The 20,225-nt window shown below is 47.1% G+C and overlaps 1 pseudogene; it reads left to right on the top strand.

Annotated features, from left to right (window-relative positions):
• The first annotated feature begins 1,086 nt into the window (after positions 1-1,086).
• Positions 1,087-3,201, top strand: LOC145390420 (long-chain-fatty-acid--CoA ligase 4 pseudogene; annotated as a pseudogene).
• The last annotated feature ends 17,024 nt before the right edge of the window (positions 3,202-20,225 follow it).

Raw genomic sequence — 20,225 nt, 5'->3', positions numbered from 1 at the left:
GGGAGAGAGAGAGAGAGAGAGAGAGAGAGAGAGAGAGAGAGAGAGAGAGAGAGAGAGAGAGAGAGAGAGAGAGAGAGAGATTCATTGACACTTTCTTTAACAGATTGTGTGTGTGTGTGTGTGTGTGTGTGTGTGTGTGTGTGTGTGTGTGTGTGTGTGTGTGTGTGTGTGTGTGTGCGCGCGTGCGTGCGTGCGTGCGTGCGTGCGTGCGTGCGTGTGTGTGTGTGTGTGTGTGTGTGTGTGTGTGTGTGTGTGTGTGTGTGTGTGTGTGTGTGTGTGTGTTAGAGATGATGATGATATAATTCCTTACGTATTGTGCTCTTTTTATGTATGTTTATGTATCTGTGTTTATCATCCTATTATGCATTTGCGATTAGGGTGATCAGTGTCTGTCATGTCTGTCTCTGTCTACCTATGTATCTATATGTCTATCAGTATGTGTATTCATTTATCTACCTAAGTATCTATCTATCTGTTTATAATAAACTTATGCTGGTGCGATTATTAGATCAATCATCGTCCGTATCTCTCTTTTTCTTCCTATCCATTCTTTCATGCTTATAGAACCAGGTCGTCATTATGTAAGCATCTGTCTATCTATCTGCCCATCTTATTTATCTATCTCTCATGCTAGTACTGTAAGGGTAAGTCACTGTAAGCATTAACCCCTTCAATGCGAGGCCGTAGCGAGCCTAATCGATTTTAACCAACACCAAGACGAATCAGATCATCTTAAAGAAAATCCTCATTTGTTGAATCGGTCAGAAACAATCTGTCCTCACCACTTACAACCTGGGAAATTACTTTGCATTCTAAGCAGGCTGACGATAGGTGATTATTTATTTATTTATTTTTTTGCTTAACTCGCTCCTATTGTATCTATCAACCCCACCTACTACCTAATGAATTTATCAGCTCTACCTACCTAATGTATCTATTAGCCCCACATACGAGATCTATCTGTCAACCCTCCACACCTTCTCTCTACCTCCTCTCCATCTTTTCCTCCCCTCCATTCGTATTTTCCCTCCGGCCAATCTGAACGAACAGATCAAAAGCTCAACTAGCAAAAGACAAAACAGTAAAATGAAAGTCCGCTGAGAGCAAACAAAAGAAGGTTAGTAGGTGAAGGCCACGCCCTCCGGCGCGCCCTGCCCCCTCGACTCCCGCCTGGCGCCGCTGTTCCGTCAGGCCAACGTCACCACCCTCGGCGACGCCATCAGGTTCGGCGCCCAGCGGCACGGCGACAAGCCATGCGTGGCCACACGGACGCTGCTGGCGAGGGAGTGGGAGGACAGGGGCGACGGCGTCAAGATGGAGAAGCTTCTGCTGGGGGAATATACCTGGATGAATTACCTGCAGGTGCAGGAGACGGTCACCAAGGTGGGCCTGGGAATTAGGCTGCTGGGGGTCAGGCCCTTTGACAGGGCGGCCTTCTTCGCCGAGACGCGGGCGGAGTGGCTGGTGGCGGCGCTGGCGTGTGTGCAGCATGGCATCACTGTTGCCACGCTGTACACCACCCTGCCTGACGAAGGCATCCGTCATGGCATCAGGGAGACGCGGGTGTCCTGCGTGTTCACCACCCACCAGCTTCTGCCGCGGCTCAAGGGCATACTGGGCCAGTGCCGTCGGGTGAAAACGGTGGTGGTTATGAAGGATCAGCTGGAGGGGGTTGGCAGCCAGACTGGGCTGCCTGGGCGAGTCACAGTCGTGCCTTTCCAGAACCTCCTGAAGGCGAAGCGGCGGGCGGCCTCCATAATGGCAGTAGAGCCTCAGGCAGACGACATTGCCATAGTCATGTACACTTCCGGGTCCACCGGTACACCCAAGGGCGTGGAGCTGACCCACACAAATATTTTGGCCAGTGTCACTGTATATTCGGTCCAGATGAATGTTGGTCCACAGGACCGGTACCTGGCCTTCCTGCCGCTGGCCAGTATCATGGAGCTGGCCACGGAGATATCCCTTATCTCCCTGGGCGTCGGTGTCCCGTACTCCTCCCCACACACCCTCACCTCACGGAGATAGCCCTTATCTCCCTGGGCGTCGATATCCTGTACTCCTCCCCACACACCCTCACCTCCTCCAGTCTCAAGGTGAAGGCCGGCTGCGACGGGGACGCTAAGGTGGCGCGCCCTAGTGCTCAACGCCGTGCCGCTCATCCTGGACCGGATCCTGAAGCAGGTGTATGCCAAGGCTGAGGAACACGGCAGAGTCCAGAGTTGGGTCTTCAGAACGGCCGTCAGGACCAAGTTCTGGCTGGACCACGTGCCCTTCGCCTCCCGCCTGGTGAACGCCCTCATCTTCCGGAAGGTGCAGGCGGAGTTAGGGGGCGAGCTGCGGCGGATGGTAGTCGGGGGCGCCCCAATGACACCCCAAACCCACGACGCCATCCGGGCCATCTTTGGCGTGTCCCTGCAGGTGGGCTACGGCTCCACCGAGACCGCCTCGTGCATCAGCGGCATGGACGAGGATGACGTGGTGACGGGGCAGACGGGCGGGCCCAACCTGGGGGTGCTGCTGCGCCTGCAGGACTGGGAGGAGGGCGACTACCGGGTCACTGACCAGCCCAACCCTCGTGGCGAACTGGTGGTGGGCGGTGCTGTCGTGGCCAAGGGCTACTTCAGGCTGCCCCGCCAGACAAAGGAAGCCTTCTTCGAGGAGGACGGCGTCAGGTGGTTCCGCACGGGCGACATTGGCGAGATCAACTCCCTGGGCTGCGTCAGGATCATCGATCGTATGAAGGACTTAGTAAAGCTTAAACAGGGCGAGTACGTGTCCCTGGGCAACACTGAGTCCATCCTGAAGGCGATGCCTGGCGTGGACAACACCTGCGTCTTCGCCGACTCCACCAAGGCCAGCACAGTGGCCGTGGTGGTGACGCCGCCACACTACCTGCAGCAGGTGGCGGCAGACGTGGCCATCCAGGAGGGGACGCTGACGATCGATGACCTGTGTCGGGATGAGAGGGTGACGGAGGCCTTCCTTGGGCAGCTGCAGAACTACGGCAGGACGTGCGGCCTGACCCGCTGGGAGATCCCCGCCGCCGTCTGCCTCACCACGGACGAGTGGACGCCCGACAGTGGCCTGGTGACGGCGGCGCTGAAGTTACGTCGAAGGCAGCTGAGTGAATATTACGCTGACGCTGTTCATGATATGTACGCCAAGCTGGACCAGCTGTCCTCTCGCCCAGGTCGCTAACCGCCATCCTGAGTCGCCTCCAGGAGCGCCATCACCCGGCCTCTGAGGCCGTAGTTACGTCTATATATGAGAGGATAGCACATCTCTCTCCCTGTATACCTCTCCGCCCTATATAGAAGGAGAGGGGCCATCCCTCTCCTTTTAAATGGGGAGAGTCCACCCTTTCCCTCTTATTAAGTGAACAGCCAATCCCTCCCCCTATTTACGTCTCCGTCCGTTATGATAGGATTCATCGCTTCCCTCTATACAGGGGGAGAACCTACCTCTGCTCCCTATATAGGGTCTCTGTCACTAGTATCCTTTAACATATATATGTTGAAGGTGATCACAAACATGTATCTAAAAATTATACAAGCCGCCTCTAAACCAAAAGGGATAATAGCGTATTAAGATCACATTACTTCGCCATACATAACAAAGGCGGCCATCCCTCACCGAAACCACCTGATTCCCTTAACTGTGTACCTTATGCTGGGACAGATGAAGTTAATTTAATATCTCGAAGCACGTGTTCTACAACCTGTTGCATCACATCATCCCACGGAGAATAAAAAGTAGTTGGTGAGAAGAATAATCGCCGACAAAGCGTAAAGTAAATATTACTAGGTAGTCTTTGCCTCTGTTGCTTCAATATGTATTGTGAGCTGGTATTCTCGTCGGTTAAGGAAGCTCCCTAGCACCTCTTCCTAAGTGATTTATTTTGCTTATTGCACTGCCGTCCTCATCTATGTACAACCACTCTTAATATCACAATCCTCAGCATAAATACTGTACAAAACGATATTAGCCAGCAGTATCCAAAATTAAATTGCTAAGGTGGAGGTGTTGGGGAGCTTCGTTAACCACTGACAGAACGAGTCGTGTTGTTTATCACCAGGTGGCACCAACGTAACTACTCAGGTGGGTTATACAGACGTCCCTCAACGCCCTGTCGCCCTCCCTGTGCCCTGAAGGGAAGATGGTGGCCTAAAGTGTGTGTGTGTGTGTGTGTGTGTGTGTGTGTGTGTGTGTGTGTTTTGTTATGTTTTGTGTTATGTGAGTCTGCAAGTTCATGGGAACACATCAGGTTGTGAGATGTGAGAACAAACGAACACACTAGCTGTCTGTCTGTCTATTTGGAAATCAATCTACCTGTTTATCTATCTGTCTATCTCTGTCTGTCTGTCTGTGTAAATAAATGCACCGTCACTTCGGTGGTATTGAAGAAATGAAAAAATGAAGTTTAGTGTAAAAGGTACTGACAGGTTTCGGTGTCGAGTGAGTGTTGGAAAGTAGTACCTATATTCTGAAGTTACTATAGCGTACGATTTAAAAATACAAAAAATACCAATTCATTATGATATTGGCTAAGGAAATACATAAACATATACATTACACGCACGGAAAAACTTTTACCTGCACTCTGAATATTTCATACGCGCATTTTTCATCCCTAAAATGCTCTAAAACTTACTACACCAACTTCCGTGAAAGTGTGTACGGTTTTTGCACTCACTCACACACACACACACACACACACACACACACACACACACACACACAATTTAATCAACAACTACATCTTCCAAATCCTCCTTCTACATGCAGCAAGTTCTAGGTGTGTGTGTGTGGGGGGGGGGGGGGAAGAAAAAGCGTCCCTCAAGTAAAGCGGATGACACAAGATTAATCCTCAAAGTTGGCGGTAAATCCCAGTGTGGTTCATCCGCCACAGTTGCCCTACCGCTCTGGCCAGGCAAGGAGAGAAAGGGAGAGAAAGGAGAGGCAGGGAGAGACGGAAGGAAGAGAAGAAGGGAGGGAGGCGGCCAGGTAGGGAGATTGAATGGGAGGGTAGAAGGGAGGGAGGGAAGCAAGTTAGCAGGTAGGGTGATTGGAAGGGAGGGAGGGAGACAGGAAGCTAGGGAGACAGGGGGGGAGGTGGGGTGTTAGGCATGCAGAAAGGTGGAGTGACCAGGAGGCATGCAGGCAGGGATGCAGGTAGCCTAACAGGGAGACAGGGAGGGAGTCAAGCAGGGAGGAAGCCAGGGAGGGAGGAAGGAGACAATGTAGGCAGTGTGTGAGGGAAGTAAGAGGGCAGGGACAGAGGGAGGAAGGTAAGGATGGAGGGAGGGAAGGATGGAGGAAGGCAGGCAGAATTATTTAACTCCTTCTCTCGAAGTTGGCTTGGGGTTCAACTCTTTGGACGTGTTCTTGTGGGTGAAGGATACAAGACTTCATCCTCGTCCATCTCTTAAAGTCGTTTTCATTTACTTCTTTATTTATTTACTTATTTGTTTATTTAGGGGCGTAAGTCACCTTTTATGTTACAGTGTTTAGATCTTTGTAAGAGGGCAGTTTGACGACGGAGGACAGACTCAAGTGGAGACGAGTCGCATTTTGTCATCCTTTCCTTTATACAACGACACACAGATTAACTTCTACATTGTCACTATTGCTGCTCAGTTTCACCACCACTACCACCACCACCACAATCTCGCTCTCACACCACCACCACCCACCACACAACCACAATTTTATAACTTTCATAATTTTTTCTCTCTTATCCTACACTGCATTTTTTCTAACCTGGGATGAGCCACGGTTACTGTATATTCAAACTTGTAATAAACTTTGATATAAAAAATAAATTTGGTGTTGAACGTTGCTGTCCTCTTCCTCCACGCCAATTTCTCCTTCTATCTTTCCCGTCTCCTCAGTCTTTCCTCCTCACCTCCTAATCTTCCTCCTATCTTCCCCGCCTCCTCAATCTTCAACCCCAGCTCCTAATCTTCCTCCTATCTTCCCCGCCGCCTCACAATCCTCCTCCCCAGCTCCTAATCTTCCTCCTATCTTCCCCGCCGCCTCACAATCTTCCTCTCCAGCTCCTAATCTTCCTCCTATCTTCCCCGCCGCCTCACAATCTTCCTCATCATAATTTTCACCCTATCTTCTCCACCTTCTCACAGCCTTCTTTCTCACCTCCTAATCTCCCTCCTATCCACCCCGCCGCCTCACCATCTTCCTTCCCGCCTCATAATCCTGCCGTGTCTTCCTCCTCACCTCATCATCCCCCCCCCCCCACACTCCTCCTAGCACCACCCCCACAGACAGGGAAAACTTTGGCGTCTTGTGGGAGGCGGTGAGCAACTTCCACACCCATGTTTCATTAATGAGGACACCACCACACCACCACCACCACCACCACCACACTAGCATAATCTCGTCACCACCACCACGTCACCACACTACCAACACCACCACATTACCACCACCACCACTACAACCAAACACACTACCATAATCTCGTCACCACAGCTGTCAACACCACCACCGCCACCACACTACCAACACCACCACATTACCACTACCACCACCTCACCACCACTACCACCACCACGCTCCCAGTCTCATCACCACCGCCGCCAACACCACTACCAGCATCACCACACTACCACAATCTCGCCACCACCATCACAACACTACCACAATCTCGCTCTCATACTCTCCACCACCACCACCACTAGCACCACCTACACCCCACCACACTATCACAATCCGCCAGAAGATGATTTTACTTAAGAAAGAATTTAAGCAGTGAATGGACTTGCTGATGCTCCCATATAACCCTTTCAGTGAGGATTTTTGCTCCGAGGCTGAATAAAATCGTACAAAGATAACAGAATAAGAAGAATTTCGTCCTAATATTAAAGGAGTTGATCGTGGGTTTTCGGCTTGTACATAAAATACTACTACTACTATTAAAACTAACTACAGCTACTATTACCACCACCACCACCACCACCACTACTACATATTTCAAGACGCAATGATGGCAAATTTGGGTCGACTGTAAAATAGGCAGTATAATATCAAGGTAAATTAAATGTACCACTACGGCATCTTAATAACTTACGGCTCTGGTGATGTTCAAGTGTGGCCAAAGTGGAAGGTCGATTTTACTAGTAACCAAGGAGACTCATTCCTACCTCAAAACTAAGGTCAATCAAAATAATGCAACCACGACTAATTATTTACGTTGTGGGAGTGGGCCCGTTAAGAAAGCTCCCTTGCACCTTTTCCTTAGCGATTCATTTGCCGTTACACATTAATACTCCTTTTTCTTTTTCTTTTTTTGTTTAATCATTGAAAAAAATTGCATACAGAACATAAATACTATCGTGTCACGTCTAGAATAAGTCGGTGAAGAAGAAGTGATAGGGAGCTTCCTCAAGGGACGTGGATACAAGCCAATATCTCGTCTCAACATAATTTCGTTGGGTACTTAGGCAGGCTCCATTTCCCACCTTCCAGTGAAATTTCCCTCTACGTGTTACGCCTATGACCACAAAGGAGGTATACCATCTCTGCGTTTCTCCTAAAATTCTATACCAAAGAAAAAATTAAATCAGGACCTAGGAAGCCTTTAGATGCAAAACAGACGAACAGAGAATGCGAGGGAGAAAATGTATCCTGCTCTCTCTCTCTCTCTCTCTCTCTCTCTCAGGTTACTGTCTTCTTATCTATCCATCTGTCTGTTGTCTCTGTCTATCGATCTCAATCCCTCTCTTCTCCCCCCCCTCTCTCTCTCTTTCACTGTCTATTATACTGTATATGTTTCTCTCTCTCTCTCTCTCTCTCTCTCTCTCTCTCTCGGGGCCGAATACGCCAGCATCATTATGTACCGACCCAGACCTTGCGGCGAATCCTCCCTCATCACCATAACAAATACCTCGGCCTCTGGGGACACCTGGCGGGGCGGGAGAAATTCCTGTCATATATCCCCATGAAATTTAATCTTGGTGGCGGGGAAATTCGGTCACTGACTAGGGGAAAGTTGGGGGAGGTGGGGGAGGGGTGGGGAATTTGGGGAGAGAAGGGGAAGATGGGGATAAGGGGTTGGGAAACAGGGAAATGGGTGTTTAATGTGGGGGAGGGTGAGAGGTGGGGTGGGGAAAGTGGGGGTAAGGGAGAGGGAAGTGGGGGTATGGGATGGGGAAGGTGGGAATAACGGGTGGGGAAGGTGGAGGTAAGGGGTGGGGATGGTGGGGGCAGGAAAAGCGGGGGGTAAGGGATGGGGAAGGTGAGGGTAAGGAGTGAGGAAGGTGAGGGTAAGGGTGGAGAAGGTGATGGTAAGAGGTGGAGAAGGTGAGGGTCAGAGGTGGGGAAGGTGAGGGTAAGGGGGTGGGGAAAGTGGGGAAAACAGGGGAAGGTGGGGGAGGGGGTGGTAAATTTGAGGCCTGATGTTGCGGAAGGTGATGGGAGGGGGTGGGGAAATTTCGAGTGTGACCTAGAAGCGTCTGTTGTATATGAGAAAGGGTTTTTAATGTGAGATGAAATTGGGGAAACTTCCTATTACGTATCTGGGGGGGGGGGAAATACGATGAAGTAGGGGAAGGGTGGGGAATTTGAGGATTGAATGAAAAGGAAAAGTTAGTGCTGTCTATGAGAAAGGGTTTTATAAATAAGAAGAAATAGGGGAAACACACTTCTCCCGAAAAATAGGGGGTGGGGTGGGAAATTGGTGATTAATACACCTAATGGAGATGTTCCTATTATATTAAAATAGGTGTATGTTTAAGAATAGGGGATGCTTTAGTTCAGCTCCGTCACATACTTCCTGGAACAGCCAGAGGAGGTGGGGGAGGGGGAAGAGAGATGCAAGATGGGGGGGAAAGAGAGATGTATGGGAGGGAAAGAGAAATGTAAGAGGGAGGGATTTGGGGATTATAAATTTGATGGAGAAGTTTTGCTGTGTCAGGATAGTTGATACGTGAAATTAATACTACGTGATATTAATGTTGAATACGTGATGTTTTGTGAGATGTGGAAGCTTTTACTACACACATTTAGGTACAGCTGCGGAGGTTGGTGGTGAGGATGGGGAGGTTGGTGGTGAGGATGGGGAGGTTGGTGGTGAGGATGGGGAGGTTGGTGGTGAGGATGGGGAGGTTGGTGGTGAGGATGGGGAGGTTGGTGGTGAGGATGGGGAGGTTGGTGGTGAGGATGGGGTGGTTGGTGGTGAGGATGGGGAGGTTGGTGGTGAGGATGGGGAGGTTGGTGGTGAGGATGGGGAGGTTGGTGGTGAGGATGGGGAGGTAGATCTTATGTTGTTCAAATTGGAGAGGTAAAGGAAGCTCCCCAACACCTTCTCCTTGGCGATTTATTTTTGGATACGACCGGTTAACACAATTTCGTACGTTATTTGATGAGTATGGTGGCATCAGAATGGTTTAAATATCACAGAAGAGGATGGCAAGATGTAATAATCAAAATAAATCGCTTAGGAACAGGTGTTAGGGAGCTTCCTTAACTACCAGGAATACGAGCCACTGTTTTCTTTAACCCCTTCAAGCCGAGGACGTATATTTCCCTTTATTATTATTATTATTATTCTTATTATTGCATTTAACTCTGTAAAGGTCTTTCGTGCTGAAGAACATCAAGAAGGATGTGTGTAAGGCCTAAAGTTTAAGAAGTCTCCCCTTAGTAGGATATAATTGTATGAAAGTAGCTAATAATAATAATAATAATAATAATAAATAATGATGCTACTACTATTACTACTACTACTACTACTACTACCACTACTACTACTGCTATTGCTGCTGCTACTACTACTAATAATAATAAGAATAATAATAAATAAAAACACCACCAACACTACCACCATCACCATTATTACCACTACTACCACCACCACCACCACCACCAATAATAATAATAATAATAATAATCATAATAATAAAAACAATAATAAAAATAATAATAACAACACCCAACCAAGAATAATCCACATCCAACGTACTCGCGGGGAAAGGAATAAGCGTTTTTCCAGCAAGCTTAACTCTTCCCTGTGCTAAGCTGAACACTGCTAAGCGCTGGTGTAATTGCCCGCTTAGCACAGAGTAGTGGGATTGGCTAAATAAATCCCCTTAATAAATCCCCTTAAAATTTGGCTTTGATCCGGCAATGTGGCCCTTATCTATGTTCTTTGAGCCTCGCAATTGAATCACTTCCTTTTTGTGTGTTAGGTATATTCTCTCTCTCTCTCTCTCTCTCTCTCTCTCTCTCCCTCTCTCTCTCTCTTTCACACACACACACACACACACACTCCTTTGCTAAAACATATACATGAAGGGGAAAATGGGAAGGTACGGGAAGAGGGGGGGGAGGAGGGGACGGAACAGAGGTATAGGAGGGAGGGATGTGGTGGAAAGGGGGGAGAGGGGAAGACGGAAGGAGAAAAGGAAGGCCAGAATACAGACAAGGGAGAGAAAGGAAAGGAGGTAGGGGAGGGAAGGAGATAGAGGAGGGAGGGAATAAGGAGGGAAAGGGGTGGAGAAGGAATGGGGAAGGAGGAAATGGGGTGGGAGAGGGTAGGGAGAGGGAAGATGGTGGTAGGGGCAGGAGGAGGTATGGGAAAGGATGGTAAAGGGGGGGAATAGTTAGGGAGGGAAGAGGATGGGGAGGGAGGAGGGGAGAGGATGGGGAGGGAGAAGGGAAGGGAGGGAAGTGGAGACCAATAAAGGGAAGAGGAGGAGCCGGAAGAAGGGTAAGCTTGTAATTCCCTTACCCCTCTCTTCCCTCACCATTCTCCCCTTCCTCTCCCCCTCCCCCTCCCCCTCCTCCCTCCCTCCTTACAACGGCTTAGCGCTGTGAAGAATGGCTTAATATTTTCTGTGGCTGTAAGGATTATATGTACACATGAATGTACGACTTATTTACACACACGCACACATACAACCACACACATACAAAGATATACACAAACTCATGCCTGCTCACAAATCATTCGTATTTACACAGAGACACAGATGCAGACAGACAAACACACAGACACGCGGACGCAGACATTTTATATACCGTATATACGGTATATTTATTAATTAATTATATAACACACTAAACACAGACATGGACACACAAACACACACACACACACACACACAAATTTAAACAAACATACACATGCACAGAACATTCGCTTTAACACACAAGACAGATGCAGGCGCACGGACGGACACACACACACACACACACACACACACACACACACACACACACACACACACACACACACACACTCCATATGCCACTCACCGCAACACATACTCTCAAGTGATTACAAGCTTCTAGAATATATCACAGACACTATTAAACATACACCAGTTATATTTCCATAAAGAATTGACATACCCCATCCAGAGAAGTATATCTGCTCGCTGTATATGCGATACTAGATCCTGTGATGCCTTAGTATTCTGTATTTACTGTGGACATGTTAATATTAGTCTACATATTGTCTGCTAGAAATGTGTGTGTGTGTGTGTGTGTGTGTGTGTGTGTGTGTGTGTGTGTGTGTGTGTGTGTGTGTGTGTGTGTGTGTGTGTGTGTGTGTGTGTGTGTGTGTGTGTGTGTGTGTGTGTGTGTGTGTGTGTGTGTGTGTGTGTGTGCTGGGCAGCTAAATGAATATGAATGTGGTGGAGCAAAAATGAATGTGGCGTTGGTTGGAGGACTTGAATGAGTGAACGAAATGTACAGTAAAAAGGACTGTGGTAGACTGCGGTGAAAAGAATGAGTGTGGCAGCGTGAGTATGACTGTGGAAAAGTATGAAAAAGTGTGGTGGAGTGTGGCAGTGTGAATAAATCGTATAAGTGTAGCTGAATGAGGTAAAATGAATGGGTATGGTGTGGTCGAAAAAGAATGAGTGTAGTGAAGTGTGGGTGAGTGTGAATGAATCGCATAATGAGAAGTGTGCAGGAATCGAATAACGAGAAGTGTGGTAAATGCGGTGAAAAGAGTGAGTGCGGAGTGCGCTGTGGTGGAGAAAGAATGTGGTGGAGTGTGGTGAAGCGGTATGGTAATGAGATGATGCGAGCTGGGATGAGGGAAGGGGGGGGAGGATGTGTGGAAGGCAGGGGGGAATCCTTGTCTCCACTGTCGCCTACTATGTAAATCTCTCTCTCTCTCTCTCTCTCTCTCTCTCTCTCTCTCTCTCTCTCTCTCTCTCTCTCTCACACACACACATACGATCCTCCTATCTTCTCTTCTTCCACTTCCCTTCCCTCCTCCATCTCCTTTTAGCTGTCTCCCTCTTCTTCTCTCTCTACCTCTCTCTGCCTACCTCTGCCTCTCCCTTCCTCTTCTCCCCAGTTTGTATAATCCTTCACTCTCCTCCCTTTTCTCTCTTCTATCGCCCCCCCACACTTTTCTCTGATCCCTCTTTACCCTTATCTCTCTGTTAGCGCTCTCTCTCTCTCTCTCTCTCTCTCTCTCTCTCTCTCTCTCTCTCTCTCTCTTTCTCTCTCTCATATTTTTCCTTCCTTCTTTTTTCTCCCTGCCACTCTAAATTCCCCGCCTCCCTCCCTAACCATCTCCCTTTTTCCAAATATATTAATGCTGTATGCTAAATGACTGGGCCTGGCTCTCTAACCTCACTCTTTCACAACTATGGCGTTTTTCTATTTCATTCTATCTTCTGATTATTTCGCTCAGATTAGAATTGGCTTTTCTAACTGGAGGACTGCTACTACTACTACTACTACTACTATTACTAATACCACTACTAACTAATAATAATAATAATAATAATAATAATAATAATAATAATCTCACACTTCTCCCTATCATGAATTATGGTGACGGTATTAACTCACTGACTCTTCGCTGAATAAAATCGTCTGGTGTAAGCTAGAAAGAGTATCAGAGTTATCTCCATCATGAAGGGGTTAATTCATTGCTAAGAAATACTCTATATGACTCAAGACATTAGTATAAACGCCTCTTCCTTAGCGATTTATTCTGTTTATTATACCTTGTCGTACTCTTCTGTGCTACTTAAACCATTCTAATATCACCATACTCGGCATAAATGTTCAAAACGAAATCAACTTGCCACATCCAAAAATAAATCGGTAAGGAAGAGGTGTTAGGGAGGTGTATGTATGTCTTCCTCTCTGCCAGTCCTCTTCCACTCAATCTGAAACGACACTAACCTGCCGTATCTAAAAAATAAATCGGTAAGGAAGAGGTGTAAGGGAGGTGTGCGTATGTCTTCCTGCCTACCTGTCCTCTTCCACTCTATTTCTAAATCTTCTTTTCCAATCTCTCGCTTTCCAGGTTGCTTTATCAGTCTCCCTCGCATCGCCTTACCTACTCTCTCTTCATTCTATGTCTACTTTCTCTCCCATTTCCCCTTCTTTTCCCAGCTTGTAATCTCTTGTCTCTCCCCCATCGCATTAAACCCTTCACTACGATTACGTGCTTTGTAGATCAATAATTCTCCATACATACCATAACCTAACACTACCTAACCTAACCTACCCTAATGAAGCCAGCTTATTTTTCTAATCAATCTCAATCTACCTTACACGAAACTTCCCTCACTTCATCCACGCACCTTTCCTAACCTAACCTAACACTTATTTTTCCTATAGATCCTAACTTAACCGAGACTTCTCTAACCTAAGTCAACCTCCCCTACCGCAGTCCAGCTTTTCATAACCCGTACCTACCGTAACCTCCCCCACCTAACCTCCCCTACCTCACTTACTCTCCCCCCACCATCCTCCCTAACCACCTTTTTATCACTCACATTTAATAACTTTCCGGTGCCCTGAGCCGTCACCTAATTATAGACACACACACACACACACACACACACACACACACACACACACACACACACACACACTTAATTGCTTTTTAGGATATTAAGCCTTCCTAGTCAACTCCTCAGGCCTCCTACACAAGTTTCCTGTAATATTAAAAACTTTGCAATAATGGTGTAACTTGGAGGGATCTTTTTTTTTTTTTTAATAAGTTATCGGGACTTTTAATAAACCGTGTAGGGGAGAGGGTGTTGTGTGTGATGTCTGTCTGTTTCTTTGCTAATTCACTGAGGGTTATGGTTTGTGGGAGTGGGAGTAGACGGAAGGAGAAACGGGGAAGAAGACAGACAGACAGACAGATATATAAACTGATAAGTAGACAGATGGACAGACATACGCAAAGATACAGATGGATAAGGTATGTTCATTTCTCTTTGTATGAGAGAGAGAGAGAGAGAGAGAGAGAGAGAGAGAGAGAGTACTTAAGATAACCAGCTAAACCAATAAAGAAGGACGCTTTTAAAACCACCCTTCTCCTTGAAAGCGTTATTACCCAGAGAGAGAGAGAGAGAGAGAGAGAGAGAAGAGGACGAGGAAAAACACCAGAAAGTTTGTTGAAAAAGCACTAAAGAAAACCCGACGTCTGTTTTCTTGGGATGCTTTCAAGGTTTCCGATCGCATATGTGCAATTTCTGGGGAAAGAGTGAAAACTGGGGCCAATTCCCTGGTTTCTTTCTTCTCCGTCAATTTTTTAGAGGAATGCGATAATGCAGAATGTTTGAGTGAGTTGATGTTACTATCTATCTGTCTGTCTATTTACCTAGCTATCTATCTGAAGGGAAGGACGTAGAAAGCCATCTCTCTCTCTCTCTCTCTCTCTCTCACACACACACACACACACACACACACACACAGGCTTTCATAATTGATACATGTTCCAGTTATAGGGCGACTCGTGTTCTCTATGTTCTGAATGTTATATCTGTTATTTCATGGATGTTCTGTTCTGTTCATTTTGTTCATGATACGTTTCTCTTGTTATTCTTTCTTATTATTTTCTCTTGTATTTATCTTTCCTTTTACGATCGCATATATTTTTATTTTTGTGCCCATTCTGTTATACCCATCCTATCATATCCGAGAGAGAGAGAGAGAGAGAGAGAGAGATTCCTTCACGTGGTGGCACTGATGTAGCCGGGAGGATCATCTGCCTGGCTATACACCAGTTCCCTCAATCTACTTCCCTCTCCCCAAAAAGGCGGATGGTGGACTGCAGGAGAGGGGTAACTTAAGCCTGCAGTATACGGGGTTCACATTTCAGATAAGCCCTGGGACACACTACTACTAATAATAATAATAACAATAATAATAATAATATCTCTCCACTGATTTCCTGCCCTACATAATCAAGTTCGTACTAGAGTATGGACTGAGAGTGTGTTGGAGAGAGAAAATAGGTGGTTGGGAATTAGAGAGAAAATTAAGTGGATGAGAATGAGAAAGAAAATTAAGTGGATGAGAATGAGACAAAAACTTGACGAGAATGAGAGAAAAACTGAATGAGAATGAGGGAGAAAAAGTGAATGACAATGAGAGAGAAAATAAAGGGCAAGAGAATGAAAGTTAATAAAGGTGTACGAGTATGTCTAGTTTGCAAAATGATGCTCTGTTCAGTGAAGGTGATGCAAAATTGCAAGACCTGAGGAATGAATTGGGAAGTGTGTGTATGAATGGAAATGTGAAAGTGAATGTGGCAAAAAGGAGAGTTAGGGTTTTCGAGAGGAACTGAGCCACGGTGTGCATAGTGGGAATGAATTATCAAGAAATGGAGAACGTAAGCGTCTTCAAGTATGTGGGTAGTGTGATGAGCAAGGATCGAAGCTTGGAGGGTGAAGTGTAAGAAAGGGTGCGGTAGGGCTGAAGGGTTGCAAGAATACTGAGGGAGATGACGTGGCACAGAGGGACGGGCACAGATGAAAATAATGGTTGTCTGATAGTACTGAGAACGTACACTAAATTATGGAAGTGAAGCTTGGACTTTGATGGAACGACACACGGGGAGGGGGGGAGAGAGAGAGAGAGTTACGTGGAGGTGGGAATGCGGCGTGTGGATATATATAGATGAACAACTCCCTCTATATACCTCAAACTCGTCAAATATCCTTCCAGTTATACGCGCCAAATATATCCAAGATCATATTTACCTCGTTATACTCTACCGATGTATATTCTTCCCGTTATATCCCTTCGTTATATCTCTCCTACCACATCCAAACTATTCCGCGAAACCCAACTATAAACACCAAAAATATGAAGAAAAAAGCACAGCCGAGGTAAATGGTAAGCGGGGCAATCAATCCTTCCTTTCTCCACCCCGACCATTAGCCTATCCCTCTGACTGTAATCCACTGGGCTATGTTGTACGTGTTGGCGGCGTTGAGAGGATTAATTACAGGGATTTGAGGGGGATTATCTTGTGTGTGTGTGTGTGTGTGTGTGTGTGTGTGTGTGTGTGTGTGTGTGTGTGTGTGTGTGTGTGTGTGTGTGTGTGTGTGTGTGTGAGAGAGAGAGAGAGAGAGATCCCTTCAGAACAGTGCATTGGTGACTGATTAAATTTACGACAGGTAGGCTCTGGCTGATATCACCTGAGCAGCTTACGTGAGGTCACCTGAAAATAAAATGAGCCCAAATTTGCGTATATGTAGAGAACGAATAGAATACTACTATCTACATCACCGCTATCCACATCACTGCTATCCACATCACCAGCATTCATATCACCACCATCCACACCACTATCATCCGTACCAATATCAACCACATCACCACCTATATCAGTACCACCTGCATCACCACCATCATCATCACCACCCACATCACTATCACCCTCATCACCACTCTTCCCCAGTAACCCACTTTCCACGCATCGCTTCCACTCTCCACTCATCACCTTCACTCTCCTCAACTCACTTTCACTCTCCATCTTTCACCTTCATCCACATCAGTTTCACTCTCCATCATTCATCTTCGCTCTCCATGTACCACCTTTATCTCAAGACATTCAATCTACACCAACAAACGTCACTCTCCACTCCACCTGCATTCTCCCCCACACCTCCACCTCTTTCTTTCCCCACCCACCACCTTCAACCAGCACCTGCCACCTTCCCATCACCTGTGCGCCCCTGTGAGCAATCCCCCTGCTGGAGAGTATTAAAAGTATGGACCTAAGATGCTTTGCTCGAGCTTACACTTTTTAACCATGTTGTTTCTTGCTGCTGTTGTCCTTTTTCTCCTGCACCCTATACCCTCATGCATCTATTGCTTCTCTTCCTGCTTCAACTAATTCCTCTTTTCAGCCTACCTCTTCTCCTACTCCTTTTTCAATTAAACTTTTACCTGTGTCGTGAAAAACCAGGTATACCAGAGATACAGGTGCCTGCCTTCTACTTATCCTTGTTGTTGTTGTTGTTGTTATTGTAGTTGTAGTTGTTGTTGTTGTTGTTGGAGGATACCTGAATTAATCCATCGTCCCATCCACATTTTTCAATTTTTCCCCCAACCATACACACACACACACACACACACTTCCAACATAAATCTGGATATTACACCTCTCCACTGCCAATGCCCCTCTTTTCACTGCACCCATCTTCACAGGCTGTACCCATCCTGACCTGCCACATCACCTGTCACCACCTTTGCTATCCATCTCACCCTCTCGTTTCTCATCAACCCATTCAATTTCTTCCACCCTCAATTTTGACTTACACTTTATCGGCCTATCTAAAGTAACCATCTTCATTTATAACGAGTTCTAATATATCTGTCTTCTCTCTCTCTCTCTCTCTTATTCATATCTTCTACAACTAAACAGGTCATTTCTTGTTGTTTTTTTTCTCTTCTTACTCCTTCATTCTCTCCTTCCTCCTTATCCCCTTATTCTTTCTCCCTCTCCTGTTGCTCATCTTTCGTAATTGTCTCCTTCATTTATTCCTCGCTCTTCTTCTCTTTGTCCTCAGCTTTCTTCTCCCTCTTTTCTTCCTCTTTTTCTTGGCTTCTTCCTCATTTCCTTGCCTTTCCTCCTTCCCTTCTCATTCTTGTCTCTCCGCACTCTTTTGTTTGCTTTCTATGATCTCCTCCTCCTCCTCCCTCTCCTCCTCCTCGTCCTCCTCCCTCTCCTCCTCCCTCTCCTTCTCCTCCTCCCTCTCCTCCTCCTCCTCCCTCTCCTCCTCCTCCTCCCTCTCCTCCTCCTCGTCCTCCTCTTGCCTCTTCTGCCTGTTGAGATATGCAGATTGATCTTCTTGTTCTCACAGTATCACCGGAGGGCCAGCTGTTGTGGTGCCTCCTCTCCTCTTCCTCCTCCTCTTCTTCTTCCCTTCTTCCTCTTCCTCCTCCTCTTCTTCTTCCCTTCTTCCTCTTCCTCCTTTTCTTCTTCCCTTCCTCCTCCTCCTCTTCTTCCTTTCTTCCTCCTCCACCTCTTCTTCTTCCTCCGCTTCTTTGCCTCCTCTTCTTCCTCTCTTCTTCACCTCTTCCCCTCTTCTTGTCCTTGTGGTATCGTCAGAAATCCAGCTAATGTAATGCCTCCTCCCCTCTTCTTCCCTCTTCTTCCTATCTTCTTCCTCCTCCTCTTGTTCTCTCTCCCATCCACACTCACGTCCAGATTCTCACTCACTTACTCCCACTCTCACTAACATTCACTCTTACACTCATATTCACTCTCACATTCCCACTCCCACTCACTCACCTCACTCACATTCACACTCACTTTCACCCACACTCAGTTGTCTATGACTAAAGTGAAAGATAATTGTCTGCAAAGGCGGTAGTGGAGAGTTTACACACACACACACACACACACACACACACACACACACACACACACACACACACACAAACATACACACAGGTATATACAAACACAGGTATACAAATATATACGCAGCCAGACAAGTGTAATACGAACACACACACACACACACACACACACACACACACACACACAGCCAAGCATAAACCCACGCACAATCACACCCCAGAGAAACAAGGTGATCAACTGCGAGTCTGCGGTGTGAGAGCAGTGCACGCAAACACACGCACTAATCACGCAAATGCTTGTGTGCTGCGGGTGATGGTGGTGTGATGAACGCGACTGAATGAAAGTGAGAGGTGGTGAATGAATAGTAGTGAGTGGGAGGTGAGATGATGGTGGTGACAAAAGTGGTGATGAGTAAATGATGATGGTGAGTGAGGGGTGATGAGAGGGTGATGGTGGTGGTGATTGGATACTAATGGTGGGTAATGGTAAGCGTGAGTACAATGACCTATACTTATTTTCTCACGTTCTCTCTCTCTCTCTCTCTCTCTCTCTCTGAAGAAGGAGGGGGGGGGGTATGCAGGACGTGAGAAACGGACGGTAAAGGACGGCGCCGTACGTCTCAATGTCCCCTGTGACTAGGTGGAGAGAGAGAGAGAGAGACACACACACACACACACACACACACACACACACACACACACACACACACACACACAAGCTGGTGCAGTGGTAACGTTCTCGCTTGCCAACTGGTGGACGGGAGTTCGCGCCTCGCTCAGGTTGCGAAAAGTTTCACTGACGAAGTGGGTGGTTACTGTCCCCCTTGAGCAAGGGGACGGGTGTGTGCGTGTGTGAAGGTCACAGCCTTGCCCTTAGATCGGACTATATGAGCTCTCAGCTCCCTTCCGGGAGGGTAAAAGCTGACGATCACGACCATCAAGTGATCCTGACCGACCCGGTGAATTACACACACACACACACACACACACACACACACACAATACCCCTCTCTATACTCAACTACTTCGTCATTTTCCGGCCACTCTTGCAACGATAATCAAGCCTCAAAAAAAATAAACTAAAATAAAATGAAAAAGTAAAAAAAAAAATGTTACCTTGAAGTCTCAGTTTTGTTGCTAATGAGTTCGGAATTTTGGCAGGTGCAAAGTCAAGGTAAGAGTCTTGGAAGTTCCGGCGAGGGGAAAGTGGGAGAGGAGAGGGGAAAGTGGGAGAGGTGAGGGGAAAGTGGGAGAGGTGAGGGGAAAGTGGGAGAGGTGAGGGGAAAGTGGGAGAGGTGAGGGGAAAGTGGGAGAGGTGAAGGGAATGTGGGAGAGGTGAGGGAAAGGGAAACAAGGAAAAGGTGAAGGGAAATTGGGAGAGGTGAGGGGAAAGTGGGAGAGGTGAGGGGGAAGTGGGAGAGGTGAGGGAAAAGTGGGGGAGGTGAGGGAAAAGTGGGGGAGGTGAGGGGAGTGGTAGAGGTGTGGGGAAAGTGGGAGGAGTGAGGGGAAGTGGGAGAGGTGAGGGGAAAGTGAGACAGGTGAGGGGAAAGTGGGAGAAGTGAGGGGAAAATGGGAGAGGTGAGGGGAAAATGGGAGAGGTGAGGGGAAAGTGGGAAAGG

Source organism: Coenobita brevimanus, chromosome 14, assembly GCF_032717465.1.
Source record: "Coenobita brevimanus isolate Jiangsu-jjx chromosome 14, ASM3271746v2, whole genome shotgun sequence".
NCBI lineage: Eukaryota > Metazoa > Arthropoda > Malacostraca > Decapoda > Coenobitidae > Coenobita > Coenobita brevimanus.
Note: the sequence above shows the minus strand (reverse complement) of the source record. Positions and strands in the feature narration are given on the sequence as shown.